The sequence below is a fragment of the Hyperoodon ampullatus genome (assembly GCF_949752795.1).
Source record: "Hyperoodon ampullatus genome assembly, chromosome: 4".
Taxonomy (NCBI): Eukaryota; Metazoa; Chordata; class Mammalia; order Artiodactyla; family Ziphiidae; genus Hyperoodon; species Hyperoodon ampullatus.
Genome location: NC_136917.1, coordinates 3,079,233 through 3,095,145, shown reverse-complemented (window position 1 = coordinate 3,095,145; position 15,913 = coordinate 3,079,233).

Sequence of the window (15,913 nt, the reverse complement as noted above, 5' to 3'; positions counted from 1 at the left end):
TTTTTAAAAGAAAACCTATTTATGTGGATGTGGGTCTCTTTGTCCCTGTTTTATAGTGTAAATAGTAAAGTTTATTCTCCTGTGGTTCAGAGAACATCCCCATGAATAAGTGCATGCTGACAGAGTGGTGCAGCCAAGGCATGTCCCCTGGGAGGGGACAGTGGATGATGTGGGTCTGCCCCTCGGTCTCCTTCACGCCTGGCTGGAGAGGGTGAGGATAGGCTGGGGTGCATCCCAGTTGTCGCCAAGCATTCCCACCTGCTGGGGCCTGGAGCAGGCAGAACTGGCCATGCTTCTATGACAAGACTGTAGCTCGGTCACTACTGGGTCTGGAAAGGCGGCAAGTCAGAGGAAGGATTTTTTTTAATCAAATACCACATTTAGCTCTATGCCATAAATATTAAGAAAAGTATTTTTTTAAACAAGGCAGATTGAAAACGTCTGCTGGCTGGTTTGTTTATACATAAATATATATCAGAATGTCTTGCTAAGCAAAGAAACAACTCCCGCTGACGGAGCCTCTCATTAACATGCTTCTCTCTGTGCAGCAGAGGGTCTCTAAAAGAAAACATGTTCTGTGGCGGGTCCGGATCCCCCGGCCCCCCCAGGGCCGGAGGGGCAGAGCCGTGCTGAGGGCCAGGCGGGTCCCGGCCACCTGCTCTCTGCTCAGCCTGCACAGACGTGACTCCGAGCTTGGTTAGGCCAGGTCCAGGCGGGCGGGAGGAGAGGGGCATTCACACACGAGGGAAGTCTTGTGTGAGCCTGTTGATTTCTCTACCTCATCTGTATAGCGAGTAGCTGTGTACTCGAGTGACTTGGAGAATGTATTTATTTAATGGCCTTGTGTAACAGAACAGAAACAAATGGAAACACTAAATAAATGTATTTTTAAATTATAGCCTCATCTCATTGGCTGCCTTTAGAGGGGTTCCAGTGGTCCTGGGGAGAAGGGCCTGTGTGAGGAGGAGGCCTGAGGGAGGAGAGCCCAGGGAGATGAGGGGGTTTACAGGTGTCTCACAGACCAAGTCCAGCCCAGCCCTCCCCAGAGGTGGGAGGGGGTAGTAGTTCCCTGTTAGCACCTGGAGATGCAGCAGCTCTCATGTGCAGGGACCATATCCCAGGTCTCCCGTCCCTGAGTGGCCCCGTGGATCCTCTCAGAGGCTGGCACTGGAGGACCACGTGCCCAGCTCCTTCTAGCTTGGCCTCTGTCCCAGCACGCCCTCAAACAGTGCTCTCAGTGAGCCTCCAAACCCTCGTCTCTACCAGAGTGCCTGCTGAGGCCCTGTTTCACTCTCTCCTCTGGAGCAGGAGTGTGGGGACTGCTGGGGGGCTTTGTCCCCTGTATTAGTCAAGGGGCAATCGTAACAAATGACCACAAACAGGGTGAGGGACATGGCTTACAGCAACAGGAATTTGTTCTCTCCCAGCTGTGGAGGCCAGAAGTGGGCAGGCTGAGCTCTTGGGAGGCTCTAGAGGATGATCCTTCCTGCCTCTTCCAGGCATTCCTGGTGCCCCAGGCATTCCCGGGCTTGTGGCCACATCACTCCCGTCTCTGCCTCCATCTTCATGTGGCCATCTCCGTGTCTTCTTTGTCTTCTCCCCTCTGTCTCTTATGAGGACACCTGCCGTGGAACATAGGGCCCACCTAGACAGTCCAGGATGCTCTGATCTTGAAACCATTGACTCAAGTAACTGAGTATAATCTACAAAGACCCTTTCCCAAATAAAGTCATATCCTGAAGTTCAGGTGGATGTGAACTTTGGGGGACAGAACCCCAAGCACTGCAGTCCAGGGGACCTGGGACCTGATCCCTGAGCGGGGAAAGGAGTGTGGAGCAAGGGTGGGCCCAGGCGCTGTGGTGGACAGGACAGAGCACATCTCCTTCTCTTGCCCAGTTAGGAAAGAAGACTTTCTCTTTCTTGGCAATTCTTCCCTCATCACCTCAAGGCCTATGTCCTTCAGAGAGCGGCTGGAGGTTCAGCCCATCCTGCAGTACATGCGTTAGGCCCCTGTGTTGGCCGCCTTCTCCCTATCCCAGGTGGGCATGTGACCCCCCCATTGTGTGGGGGGCCCTTGGCTAGCCGGAGGGCGCCCCCTGCCTCCGCTCAGGATGCCTGCTGGACCCCCAGCTTTCTCTCCCTCACTCTAAGCCTGCAACCTCTTCCAGAAGCAGGTTCCTTGTGCCTCATCCCAGCTCTGAGTCCCTGACACAGCCTGTCCATCTGTCTGTCCACCTGCTCTGAGTCTGGGGTCCTCTGGGCGCAACAAAACCCCCTCCCACCGAGTTTGTCCCCAGTCCCTAGCCCTTCCGCCCTCCCTGCTGGCCTCTGTCTTCCCTCGAGCCCATCTCGTGTGTCCTCCTCCCCCACAGCTGTGATGTGCCCTGCTGGACCCCTGGTGGCCCCTCTCCGGGGAGGTCACCTCCCTGACACCTCGGGTCTTGTCCAAGTCCCCCTGGATACCCAGGAGAGGAGCTGCTGCCCGAGGAATGTGGAATTATCTGCCTAATCACTGTGCTCAGGCGGAAGGGTTACAGTACCCCCTCTCTGCCCTCCTGAACACTGCCACTGGAGACCGAATGGTTCCTCCTGAGGCCAGACCCTCTGCCAGGCCGAAGGTGACCTGGCAGCTCCAAGAGGCCCCTCAGCCAGGCACCGGGATCCACAGGTGAGGGATGGGGGTGGGTGGCAACAGGGCAGAGGGGGGCTGAGGGACCTCTCGCCACGTGGGGGGCCTGTGGGGGCAGCTCCCCGTCTTCGCACGTTGGGAAAACCGAGACCTCCTCCCCGGCACCGCTATGGAGGGACAGGCAGAGGGCTCAGGCCTCTGTGCCCTGGGTGCGAGAGGGTTGCGAGCTGCCTGGGTTAGAGAGCAGGCAGCCTGAATGTGGCCATTCTTCCTGGGTGACGGGTGGCTGAAACTGTAGCTGAAACCAACCCAGGTGCAGGCTGCGGGCTGCAGGCGGGTGGGGGCTGCAGAGGGGAGAAGGGGCCAGCCAGCCGGGACAGGCTGGATAGGTCACTATGCACAGCCTCCTGCCAGGGCCAACCTCCTCCTACTTGGGCACTCAGCCCCCTGCCGAGGGTCCCTATCTGGGCACCCAGGTCTCCCCTCGATCCTGGGTTCCATATGCGGTGGATAAGCTCTGTGCACCTGGCTAACCTTGCATGTATCTGTGTCTGTGTGCCTGAGTGCAAACGTGGGGGCGCTGGGTCCACGTGTCTGTGCGTGTGTATGCGTGAATGTGCGCACTGTGAGGACAAAGTGCCAGGCTGTCACTCTCCTCTCCTGCTACCCGCTTTGCCCAGTGACTGTAGTCTCTCCTGCCCCTGTCTCTGGCCTCCTCCAGCTGACAAGCTCGTGCTGGCCCGCCCAGAATCTGAGGCAGGGGAAGGCCTGCCCTGTAGGACCACATCCTGGGGAGGCAGCCCAAGACCACAGGTGGCCAGAGGCAAGTCTGGGCTCGAGCCCAGGTTGGCCCTGCTGGGGTGGGGGCAGGCGCAGGAAGCAGGAGATGGCTGGGGGATTAGGTAAGAAGGTGCGGTTAGGTAACGTCTCCGACGGGCCTGCACTTCGGGAAGGTATTCAGCTGGATCCCACCTGCCTTCCAGGATGACTTCAGAGACAGGATGAGGTGCAGAGGCAGATGAAGGGGGAGGGAAAGGGTGGAAACAGTGAGGCCAATTCACCATGGCCAGAGAGCTCAGACAGGCCATGGTGGGGCCCCGTTGCCTCTTGCTGTGAGACCCTGCAGGCCCCGGGACCATAGGAACCACAGGAAGTGGCACTTGCTGCTCTGTCAGGGCCTGGCCAGGACATGCACAGCAGGTGCTCAGGGGGCAGCGCATGAGGGATGTGAGAAGGAGGCTGCCCAGGAGGGCTGAAGGCCCAGAGCATTGATGTACTGAAAGCTGGGAGGCTGTGGGCGGGCCAGGCCCACCTGGACCCCAATACTGTGAGCACACAGCCCCCATTCCTGGCCCTGCTCTGGGGGTCTTGATGCCCTTGGCCTGAGCCTACGCCACCCCTCCTGGGACTGCCCCCATCTAAGGAGGCTCTTGGCTGCTGCCAAGGCCACTGGACGGACGAGACAGTGGCAACAGCATGCAGTGGGCTGATGTGCTGGTGCCTTGGACATACCTTGCCTTGCCTTGCCTGCTTCTCAGCTCCTCCCCCAGCTTCCTGTCTCCACCCCCCTCTTCTTAGAGCCACCCCAGCCTGTGACTGTGCCTCTTTCCTCCCCACCTGGGCTGCCCATGGTTTCCTCCCCAGTGCCTGGCCACAGTGCCTCTTCTGGAAACTGCTCTGCCCTCTGAGCCCCTCCTCGCTCCCTGCCCAGGGCCTCCTCTCTTGGGACATGACCCTCTCGGCCCACTGTCCAGCACATAGGTCAGTGTCCTGATCCCTGGGCAGGACAGATGCTGGGCAGAGCCAGGACCCCTGCTCTGGGCGACGGGCTGTGTGCCTCAGACCCACCTGGCCTAGGTTTGCCTGAGTTCCCGGGCAGAGGGAGACCCCGGTCTGGGGACAAGTGTCCTGACCCTGCAGGGTCTTGCCTCTGCCTGGCTCTTGCGCCTCAGTTTCCCTATGCATACCTTGGAGGTGGAGCTGGGGGCTCAGGGGCAGCTTCGTCCCTTGCACCAGCAAACACCCCCACGGATGGAGCGAAGGAGGGGTCTAGCAGGTTGCCACAGAAACAAGGCCAAACAAATAGTCCCCCCCTACAGGCCTGTGGGGCCCCTGTGGCAATGACCTCATCTGCCACCAACCCTGTGCTGCGGGGGGTCCTGGGCTGGCAGGGGGAGCTGCAGCATCCTGTGTTTGTGTGGGCCCTCGTCCATGGAAACGGCTGGAGCTGGGGAGCGGAGCCGGGAGGCTCCTGCTGTGGTTATTAGCTGGGCAGCCAGAGGCCCACCTTCCAGAGCGGGGAGAGAAGGGGAGTGGAGAAAGGAGGAGAGAGGGGAGGAGAGAGACGAGAAAGAAGAGGAAGGGAGAGGAGAAGCTGAGAGGGGAGAGGAGGTGGGTGGGAAGCAAGGGGAGGGGAAAGAGGGAGGAAGGCAGAGGAGGAAGAAGGCTGGGGGAGGGGAAGGGACAGAGAAGGTGGGGGAGGGCAGAGGAGGAAGAAGGCTGGGGGAGGGGAAGGGACAGAGAAGGTGGGGGAGGGGTGGGGAGGGGTGGGGGAGGGCAGAGGAGGAGCATGGGGGCAGTTGGGCTGTCATGATACTGGGGTGGACAGTGGGAGGCCCTGATGCCACGGGGGATGGGAAGACAGGAGCAGCACCCCAGGCAGGTGGGACAGCCCTCATAGCCTGTGTGGGAAGTGCTGGGATGTCCCAAACCTGGACTGGCAGGGTCAAGGCCTAGAGTGGGGTGAGGTCCTGGGGGCAGGGCGGGCCGGGACCAGCCGACAAGACCTCGGTGTGGATTTTATCACAGGGGCAACTGTGCACATCCACATGGTTTTCTCCCCAACTTTGAAAGAGAATTTGTGACCATCCTACGAAGAGCATCAGTCATGTACTGTTGCATAACAGATTATCAAGAGTTGTGGTTTAAAGCCACAGGGCCAGGGGTCCCGGGGACATCTGGTAGTCTACCTGCCACACTCCCATGTATCCTGTACTGATTCAACAGTTGTTAATTTAGTCACGTTTGCTTTGTTTACTCTCTAAACACATACACATCTATGTTTACCTTTTGAGAGTATGTTAGTGACATCCTGACACGTCAGCCCCGTAATTCTCCAGTGTATCTTCCAGTACCGCGAGCATTCATCCACATAACTCCCTACTGTCTTCACACTGACTATTCAACATCAGTGGAACAACATCACTGTGTAGCTGTTTCTGGTTTTTGTTTTCTGATCCAGGGCCAATCAAGGATGTACCTGTTTGCCCCTTCAGGGATACCGAGGCAGGTCATGGGCGAAGTGGTAACTGCCCTTTCTCTGTGCCGGGCAGGCATGTGGTCTTCCTGTGACTGGTGAGAAATCTACTCCATCGGTGGTCCTGGGACTCATGGATACTCTGCTCCAAGCAGTGATTGCACTGGTGCCTGTGAAGGGGCAATTTCCAAATTCTATCCTTTCTGCTACATGTATTACATGTCATTGTTCTATGAAGAAAATGTCCCTCCCCAACTTTTGTTTGCTTTTTCCCATTTCCAAGGACACACAGATTCTTTTTTTAATTCAAAAGGTTACAATGCAATGACGTTGTTCCTCTTCAAGTGTTCACATGTTTCCAAATTTGGCCAGGAGGAACCCCGCCCTCCGCCCCCACCAAGTTGGCTTTTCCGTCCCATCAGTCTACGCAGATTTCCTTGCTTTCTGGATTCTAGGGTTTTTAGACAGAATGAAAGTGTTCAGGGAGTCACTCTGGGGACTCTAAAGAGATATTCCCAAAAAATGATATCGGAAGAAATAGAAACAATTCAGGGCACAGAAAGGAGTCTTAGATAAACTCATCAGTGTCATTAGAAAGATTTGTGGAGGAATTACATAAAACAAGTGTAGAATCTGTGGGAAATGAACACTAAAAACAAAAGTGAACTATTGGAAATGAAAATATGGCTGGTGGAATAAGAATTGTTTTTAAATTAAAAAATGAAAGATAAAGCCCAAGAAATCTAGTGAGAAAAAAATAGGCCAACTTCTTCTTGGCTATCTTCCAGCTATGGTGGTCACCTAACAGTTTTGGCCAAGGAGATATGGTGATAAATTCCTGTGGAGAGTGTCCTTTCTCTAATAAAAAGGTAAAGCTTGCTAAGAGAATGCCCATTTTGTTCATCACTTGTATACCCTTCCATCCTTTTCCTACCTCAAACACAGGCTGTGATGGAGGAGTTGCAGCAGCCATCCTGGGATCATGAGTACAGAAGCCACACGTGAAGAATGAAGGGACACAAATAGAAGAGGCTTAGGTCCCCTGTGACCCTGTAGAGTTCTTGCTCTAATCCCACTCTTCCTCTTCTGTTTCTGTTCTGCGCATGTGATTTAAAACAAATGAACATGGGAATTCCCTGGAGGTCCAGTGGTTAGGACTCTGCACTTCCACTGCAGGGGGCATGGGTTCAATCCCTGGTCAGGGAACTAAGATACCGCATGTCGCGCGGCACGGCCAAAAATAAATAAATAAAAAGTAAAAATAAATAAATTAAATAAAATAAAACAAATGAACGTCTGTTTGCTTAGGCTCCACTGGTTGGGTTTTGTTATCTGATACCCAGATCATTCCTAACTCATGTGCACATAGAGCCCTGAGGATTGAACAGATACTGGACATCATCAGCAATGGGAGGGTGCTAGACTAAAATGGAACCATGCCTTCCAAGTCGTCTCCAACCTAGAAGTCCATGCCTAGCCAAGCTTGCATAAAAAAACCAGAACAGAGGCATTCTGGGCAGGCAAGTTCTCAGAAAGTTCACTTCTGTTACACACCCTTTCTAGTAAACTATTTGAAGTGCTGCACAGAGCAATTCAGGGGATGCAGAGAACAAGGCTCCACCCAGAGAGTGGGGAGGAAACCTTGGGATGGCTGGGGCAGGGGCGGGGGCACCCCAAGGGTGTGAATAGGGTGGGGTGCAAGGAAGATGGCATATGTCCCAGGATTGATGAAATTCAGGATGTGTGGGTCCTCATGAAAAACAATACAAAACAGGTCCTCTCCCTGTGGTTAGATCCAGCCACTGGAAAGACGAATCAAAGTACAGAGCTTAAAATGGGGAAGTTTTCGGTAGAAAGCATGGGTGGAGGGGAAGGAGTGAGTTTTGAGCCCACTGCAATAAAGACAAGGAATTGTAGCAAATTGTAGAAAGCTTGCCAAGTCAGGAGGCTGAGGAGGGCACACCTGGATTCGGGGGAGGAGAGGGCCAGATCCATTCTCAGATACCAGCGCTGGCGGAATGGAGACCAGTCCAATGTCCTCATTTCACATATTCTCTCTCTTTTAATCCTAGAAGGATTATTCAGAAACATGCACGTATCTCATGTGTTGCAGAGACATTTATCCCAAGTTCAGCGAGTAAACCTTTGAATCTCATCGCCTCACTTGGCTCCTCCCTCTTTCCCTCCCTCCTTCCTCCCTCCCGCCTGCTCTCTCCTTCCTTCGGCCCATGTGTTGATCCCTGGACCATGTGTGATGCCTGGAAAAGACCTGAATTAAAATTCAGTTCCTGTAAACAAGGTTTCCTTCTGACTGCAGGAGTCTGGGGTAATGATTTACTCTCATGGTACATTTTAGTTTTGCTTGATTTAAAACTATAAATAGGTTTAATCAATTTCACCTCTTTAAAAAGTCATTCTGAAAGTGAAGGAAGTGCGGACAATGTCACCAATGCTCTGAGGTGACCAAGAGAAAGAAGCAAGGACAAGCAGGTGGATTTGGCCCCAGCAAGTCAGTGGCCAGGCCACAGAGGGCTTCCTGGGGGAGGTTGAGGACCAGTGGGGCAGGAATGTAGACCCCTTGGGGAACCAGGCTGGGACGGGGCAGAGAGGGGTTGTGCAGTCCAGAGACCTTTTCTTTAAAGAATCATTCATTCCCTCATTTTACAAACACCTGTTGAGCACCTGATATATGCAGATGCTGAAATTAAGGACGTAAACTTTAGAACTGAAACTATCAGCTTAATGGAGGAAAATATATATGTGAAAAACTTAATGAACACACCGTAAGAGCACAGACCGTAAGGAAAAACCAGACCACTGATGTTGATTACATTTGGAGAAGTATTTCTGCTGGCCACCGCGAAGAGAGTAAGGGGAAAAGACGTTTCCACTTTCTGCCCACAAAGGAGCCCCAGCCAGTGCCTGAGGAAACACACCCCCAGCAGGAAATGGGCTTGCAGTGTCAGGCGTAGAGCTGCTCAGGGTGCCTGGCAGAGTGACCTCCCCATTGCTGCTCACCGTAGGGCAGGACTCACACCTGAATACTGGTCACAACTCAGGCGAGCAAGGAGTTGCAGGGGCAGAGAGTGAATGGTGTTGTTGCCTCTCTGGTCTGTGCTTTGCCAAGCAGGTCCTCAGAGAGCCTGCTCCACGGAGCCCGGTAGCCCCATCTGGAGGAAAAGTTCAGGTTCAGAGCAAGGTCTGAACTGCAATACACAAACGGGTACAGGATAACCATGTCCATGGCCATGTGTGGGGGCAAACACAGCGTAAGAGCATCCTAGAGACAAGAGCACAGGGAGAGGGTGCCCCCACCCCCGTACCATGCTCTGGATGAGAGGGAACGAGAGGGCAAGAGAGAGCAACTGATGGTGAGGAGAGAGGGCTTTCCCGCAGGCCCAGCCGTGGGGAGAGGGCGAAGCGGGCGAGGAGGAGGGGAGGGGCAGTGGGAACCCACTGTCGGAGGGGGAGAGGGCGGGAGAGGGAAGCCGAGGACGAGGCGAGGCGAAGAGGGCTGATGTCTGAGCCTGTGAACATGTGTGCCTATGTAAGTGTGTATAAGAATATGTGCGACTGTGTGCGTGTGACTGTGTGTGAGTGAGCTGAGATTGCTGAGAGGGACCTGGGACACGGAGACACGGGGACGTGGGGCTGAGAGGGACAGGGGACACGGGGCCAGGGCTACTGTTAAGTCAATGCTTCTTAGCAGATCATGGGTTCTGGGCCTGGAAGCTTCCGGTATGTGGAGCTGGGGAACCTCTCTCCTGTGGGTACACGCTCAGGGTTACCCAGGGGCTGGCTGGTGTGGACCAGCATGGGAAGCAATGAAGACCCAGCCCCACCAGCTCAGAGTCCTGGCACTCAACCCACGAAGCCTCCTGCCCAGGGTAGGGCGGTGGTCCTGGAGGGGCGGGGCCTTGAGTGTCACCCTGACTGGTTTTTCTTTGTGGCCACGATTTAGCATCAGATCCACAATCCTGGTGCTCCTACAGTGTTTGCTCCCTACCCACCCTGCGTGTGTCTCAGAGCTCACTTCTGGGGTGTGGGCAGATGGTGAGAGAGCGCCCCAAAGGTCACAGAGCAGATGGGTGGAGTGGAGAAGCCCCTGCCCTAGCCAGGAAGGACATTGGTCACTGTCATTGGTGATGGTGACCACAGCCAGTGACATTTCTGTGGCCCCGAGGGGAAGGGCGATTTCCATGCCAAATAGCTCACCGCGGCCACATGTGATGAACACATGACACCGAGGACGACATGGAGGCTGTAAACGTTTTATTACCGGGCATCTGGGCTCGCGTGGTCTTCCACTGCAGCCTGGGCCTGATTTCTAGCAAGTATGTGATTTGTCGTGTAGGGGAATGTCTCAGTGGCTGAGGTTGGGTGGGAGTCCTGTACCCCCTCAGGGCCAGGAGGGAGCCGGGGCCATACCTCTGCTCTCCCTGACCCTGCTGAGAGGGGCTGACAGAGCTGGTAACAGTGGTGGTGAGTGCGTGCTCAAACCCTAAATAGAATAGACTCAGAGAAGACAGGCAGGCCCCATGGAAGCTGGCCCTCCTGTTGGGAGGCAGCTGTGAGAGTCCCTCAGCCCCCTGACCCCCTGTATGCTCCTAAAAGGGAGAACTGAATGCAGCTGGAGTGCACCATGAGAGGTGTCTTTCGAGGGCCCCCTGAGGTGCCTGGATTGCCCTGCCCACATGGCTGGGTGGAATTCTGGGGCCACATCTGATGGCAGTGGCACACCTTCCCAGGCTGGGCCTGTGCAGAGGTGTGCTGGTAGGGACAGTCCCCCATAGTCCCCCCCCGCTTTGTGCTATGGGCCCAGGTGGCAGGGCCCTCCAGAGCAGCAGGTCAGGCGAGGGCTCAGCCCTGCAGACTTTGGGGTCCAGGATGTCGGGAGGGTGGGTCCCAGCCTTGAGTGGAAATTTCTTGAATAGCTGAAGCTTGGACTGCAGCAGGGACATGCTCCAGTGGGTGCTGGGAATGCAGGGCCTGCAGACCAGCCAGCTGTACACTGGCTGAATCCTGCCCCTCTCCAGGCCCCGAGGGTGGTAGCCGCCCAGGTCGTGGCCAGGAAAGGGCTTGGCTTCTGGCTCAGCTGGGTATCTGGACCAGTCTGCCATTATGATCATAGGCGGGACCCCAGACCAGACCCCAGTGCAAGGAGGGCTATATCCCCCAGACCCAGGGCAGTGCTGTGTCCCCTAGACCAGTCCCCAAGGAACAGCTACACCTCCCACATCCCCAGACCTAAGGACAGGTTCTATATTCTCTGAGGCTAGCTTTTCCTGAATCTGCAGCTCTCCCAGGTGGTGTCTGAGACCCCAGAGGTCTTAGGGAGGTGGAGGGTGGGTGGAGTAGACGGACCTCCCCTCACTCCACAATGTCTCGGGTCTCCTAGGCCCCCAGCCTCAGACTGGTACAGCTGTGAGGAGTGGGGGAGGATTTTCTTGCTCACCTGGGGCAGCAAGGTGTCCCAGGCACATTGGCATTACTGTCTCGGCCCAAGTAGCTGCAGCAAGGGGTTCTGGGTAGGGTCCAGGACAGCCCCTGCTGCTGGCAGCCTCTACCCCCTGGGAGTACTTGGCAGTGAACACTTGAGGCCGCCTGAGCCCCCTTGCTCCTCTTTCTCCCACCTTATCTCCGTCCAGTGACCACAGCTGCCTTGATCTCTGAGGGCCCTGGGGGGGACTCTTGCCCCCTCAAGTTGTTGGGGGGCAGGGGCTGCAGTGATGGCCTCTCTTCCGTTTTGGCCCAAGACCCTTGTCTTGGAGCAGTTCTGTGGGTTCCAGGACAAAGAGAGCCCTCTGTCCACGTACCTGGCCTTGGACCTGCAGGAGGGGCCTTCCAAAGCTTCTCAGTGCATATGGGTAGAGACACTCAGGCCCAGAGGGCTGGAGGGTTGGAGCCCTCCCAAGCTTAAGACCGGGGTGCCTCAGCCCTTTGGGCCCCAGGCCTAGACAGGCCCTCAGCGCCCCCAACCCCGGGTGAGCACTGTCAACAAGGAACACTCAGAGCTGCCCACTCCAGCATCCACATCAATTGTCATGGCAACCAGCGGACAGAGGAACCAGCTTGGAACTGATGCGAAACATGCTCTGAGATCTGAGAGGGGTCCTGATCCGGATGGTGGCCGGGAAGGGTCAACAGAGGGGAGCAGCCACCGAGCAGGGGCTTCCTCCCACCAGGACTCTCTTCTTCCTTTTCTTGGGGATGCTGGAAAGAGGGCTCAGTCAGCTAGGCCCAGAGGCAGCTGCGTGCCCTCATCTGCAGCCCCCACTGGGCTTCTCTCCTGGGCAACCCCTTCCATGCCACCGTCTCCCTGGCCGTCCGCATCTGTGAGGCTAGTTCCCACCATCTCTCCCCACCCAGTCTTCTTCTCAAGGCCCCAAATGCAGAAAGCTAGGGGCTGCCACTTCCCCTGTGGGTCAGCCTGGGGCCACACCCGGCTGGATTGTAAGGCCTGCCCTGATTGCCTGGTTCTAGTGGCCAGTGTCCCCTCTTTTCCTGTGGGCTTCCTCTTCAAGGCTTCTGAACTCTGCCTGGACCTTCCTCACCCTCTCACCTGCCTCTCATCAATTAAGACTCAAGGCTGCCGCTACTTCCAACAGACAGTCTTCCTGAACTGCCTGCCCCAGACCAAGGTGCCCCTCTGAGTGAGAATGTTTCTTTTCTTAGTGGGATGGGTCTGTCCTTCAAGCCTACAGGGAGAAGGGGACTTTCTGGGTTCAGGGTGAGCTGGCCTTGGAGGAGAGGCGGGTGACGGGAATCCTGGCTTCCTGCCCATCAAGGTGCCTCTCCAGTTGGGCCTGTGCATGGGGGAAGCCTCGTTGGCCCCATGTGCAGCCTGAGAAGCAGCTTCAGAGAGGGACAGAAGTTTGGGCTGGCTGCCTGGAGCTCAGAGTGTGGGGGGTGCTGAGCAGCCCCACAGATCGCCCGCCTGCCTTGCCGCACTCCAGGTCCAGGGGTGGGGGACTGTTTATGTAAATACTGCGTGCTGCTGGATTCTGGCAGGGTGAAGTCATCCTCCTATAGCTGGGGGAAGCAGAGCTGGCCAGTAGGGCTGGGGAGGGGCCGGGATTGGACCAGGCTCACCCTGAATGGGGTCCAGCAAGGGAAGCATTGGTGCACCTGGAGTGCCAGAGGCAGAACTAGAGAAGAAAACACACCGAGGCGGCCTGAAACGGGGGCATCAGGACAGAGAGGGACCAGGAGGGTGGGAGTCTCTACCTGCCCCCTCCCTGGCCCCAGACCTTCTCCCACAGCCTGTAGGAGAGAGGGTCTCTCACCAGGGTGGCCGAGGCCCTGTTGCCCGCCCCGGGCTCAGTCAGCCTCCTGTGTGATTTGGTTCTTTTCTAGGAGACTGTGAGCCCAGAGGGGGGGACCTGCATGTTGTTGGTGCTCCATAACTGCACAAGGATGAATGAGTGAGCGAACTAGTGAGGGACCTCAATGCTGATGCAGCGGGAAGGCTGGTGGTGCGAGTAACGAGACTCTGGTGCTGGGAAGGGGCCAGGGGGGCCTGGGGCCTGAGGCCACCCATGACTTGGCCACACCCACCAGGGCACACGTTTCTTACTGCCTGGCTGCTGACGGGCCTTTTCAAGGCTGCAGATCAGAAGTTTCTGTTCCCATTTTGTAGAGGTGAAAACTGAGGCCCAACGCCACATAGGCTCGCGGCTGGATAAAGACCACAGTGGTCAGCTGAGGGCAACTCAGTAGAGGGGAGACCAGATAACTAACCTCATGCCAGCCCCAGCCATGGATACCAACCAACCTCAGGGGAGAATGTTCTAGACAGTGACTGGGACCCAGGAGCAAAGGAATAAGTAATCCGAGAAAAATGTCAAGAATGGAGAAGGCTGGTCACCTCACATGCACGAGATCACTTGGGATGGGGGAATCGGGGACATGTGGTCACCCCATGAGCACTCCATGTATATGGCTGTGAGGTTCGTGCTTTCAGGTGGCTTGGAGCCCACAGTCGGATAGGGTGGCCTCTGTGTGGGGGAACCACAGAGGGGCTCTCCTCTCCACAGCCGTGGGTGGATTGTTGCCGCTCCCCCCACCCCAGAGTGGAACTTGGGTTCCTCATGTCCAGGGCATGATGGGTAGCAGACTGTGCCTTGCTCCTGTGCTGAACCCCTGGCATCTGGGCCCTGCCCGAAGGGAAGTTTGCAACAACAGAGCATCATCTGTGGGAGCTGCTGGCTACAACTCGTCACCCCTCCCCATACCCTCGGAGGGGAGAAGAATTTTGGGAGACGGACAGAGAGAGAGGGAGGGACAGAGAGATAGGGTCAGACAGACCTAGCAAGCAGGCAATGTGTCAGGTGTTGCTGACCCAGGAAGCATAACCAGGGGAAGCTGAGGTGACAGGGTGGTGACAATGGCCTGGTCCTCATCGAGATCTGAGGAGGGGCCCCGAGGAGGTCGGCTCGGGAGAGTTGAGTCGGGTGAGGGTGTGTCCGTCACTCATGGGCCTAGTGGGAGCTGCTGTGTGTAGAGGGGTGTCTGGGAGACCTGGGGCCTGTGCTCTTCCCACCAGGACTGGGTCCTTGTATCCCCCAACCTGTCTCCCTGCAACAGCAGCTCAGGCGGGGGTGGTGCTGTCCTGTGATCCAGCTGTTCATGCAGCATGTGGGAGGTGAAGACCGGCAGCCTCCCCTGCCTGGTCCCTCCCCTGTGAGTCTCTGTGTCCCCTTCTCCTGCTCTCCCACCCCCATCCCACCAGAGTCAGTGAAAGGAGAACTGGCACAGAAGTTAGCTTAATAGATGCTCATAGAGTTTGCTGGGCAGGCGGGGTGGGGGGTGCCCAAGGCAGGCAGAGGGGGTGACAGACGAAGAGGCTGGGTCTGGGAGCAGTGTGGTGAGCTGAGATGGACTGGGGGCATGTGTGTGTGTGAACATGTGCATGTGCTACAGGAGCCGACACACACGCAACAGTGAGTCAAATACTGCTATGGGACCAAAAGCTTTGAAGGGAGCTGGAGGCAAACAAAGCGGGAGACGGCAAAGCACGCCTGTGCCCGTGGGGAGGACAAGGAGGGGCCGCTGTGCCCCTGCCACCCAGCCAGCCCCCTGTGGAAGCTTTGATGCTCTGCGGTCTCCTAGATAGTGGGAACCTCCAACAGTCCGCATCCGTCCATTTCCCATCTGTCCATCCCCACTCCCCATCCTCACCCCCACCCCCGTACCCAGCTCCCACACCACCAGTCCACACCTCCACCCACCCTACTCATCTACACTTGGCCATACAGAAGCTAAGCCTTCATCACCCACTAGTCCATCTGACAGTCCATCTATCTTCTGTTCAGCGCCCAGGCCTGGCTCGCTGTGGGACCCAGGATGTGGTCAGTGGATCTGGGCTGACTGCAGACAGAGAGGCCTCTGTCACAGGTTCCATGCAGGCTGGTGCTCCGTGCTGTAAGGGTCTTGCTCCTAATGTTTTCATTGGGCCCACCTCCTCCTGTTCAAGGACACTTTTTCCCCCAGTGTGGCTGCCTCAGTGTCTCTCCTGTCACCTCAGGGCTCTCCCTCCCTCCGATGATAGGCTCCCCAGATAAGCTGGGCCTCTGCTTAACCAGTATCCCCCTTGGCCTGGTGGCCTCCTATGATGCTCCTGGGGGAGGGTGCTAGAGAGAGGAGAGGTCCTGGGAGAGGCTAGAAACTTGGGATGCCCTGTCTTGGCTGTGGGCCTAGATGTTGGGGAGGGCTCTTTGAAGGGGTTCAAATCCCAAGATTCTGGGGGAACAGGCCATGAAGTCTGAGATCTCAGTCTGCTTCAGAGAGCAAGCGGCCACACGCTGCTTGGTCCCGCATCCTGGTCCCTGGGACCCTCGCTCGCCCACCTTGCACGAGGGCACAAGGCAGTTCTGCACACCTGGGGCAGAGCCGCGGAGCTGTGGGTGGCAGGGAACCTCGGTGAATGCTTGCACAGTCCATTGTGCACCCAGGACAAGGAAGCTCAGAGGGGCGTGTTCATTGCCCCAGTCCCCTTGCTACTGACTGCCACCATCTATATCTGGGAG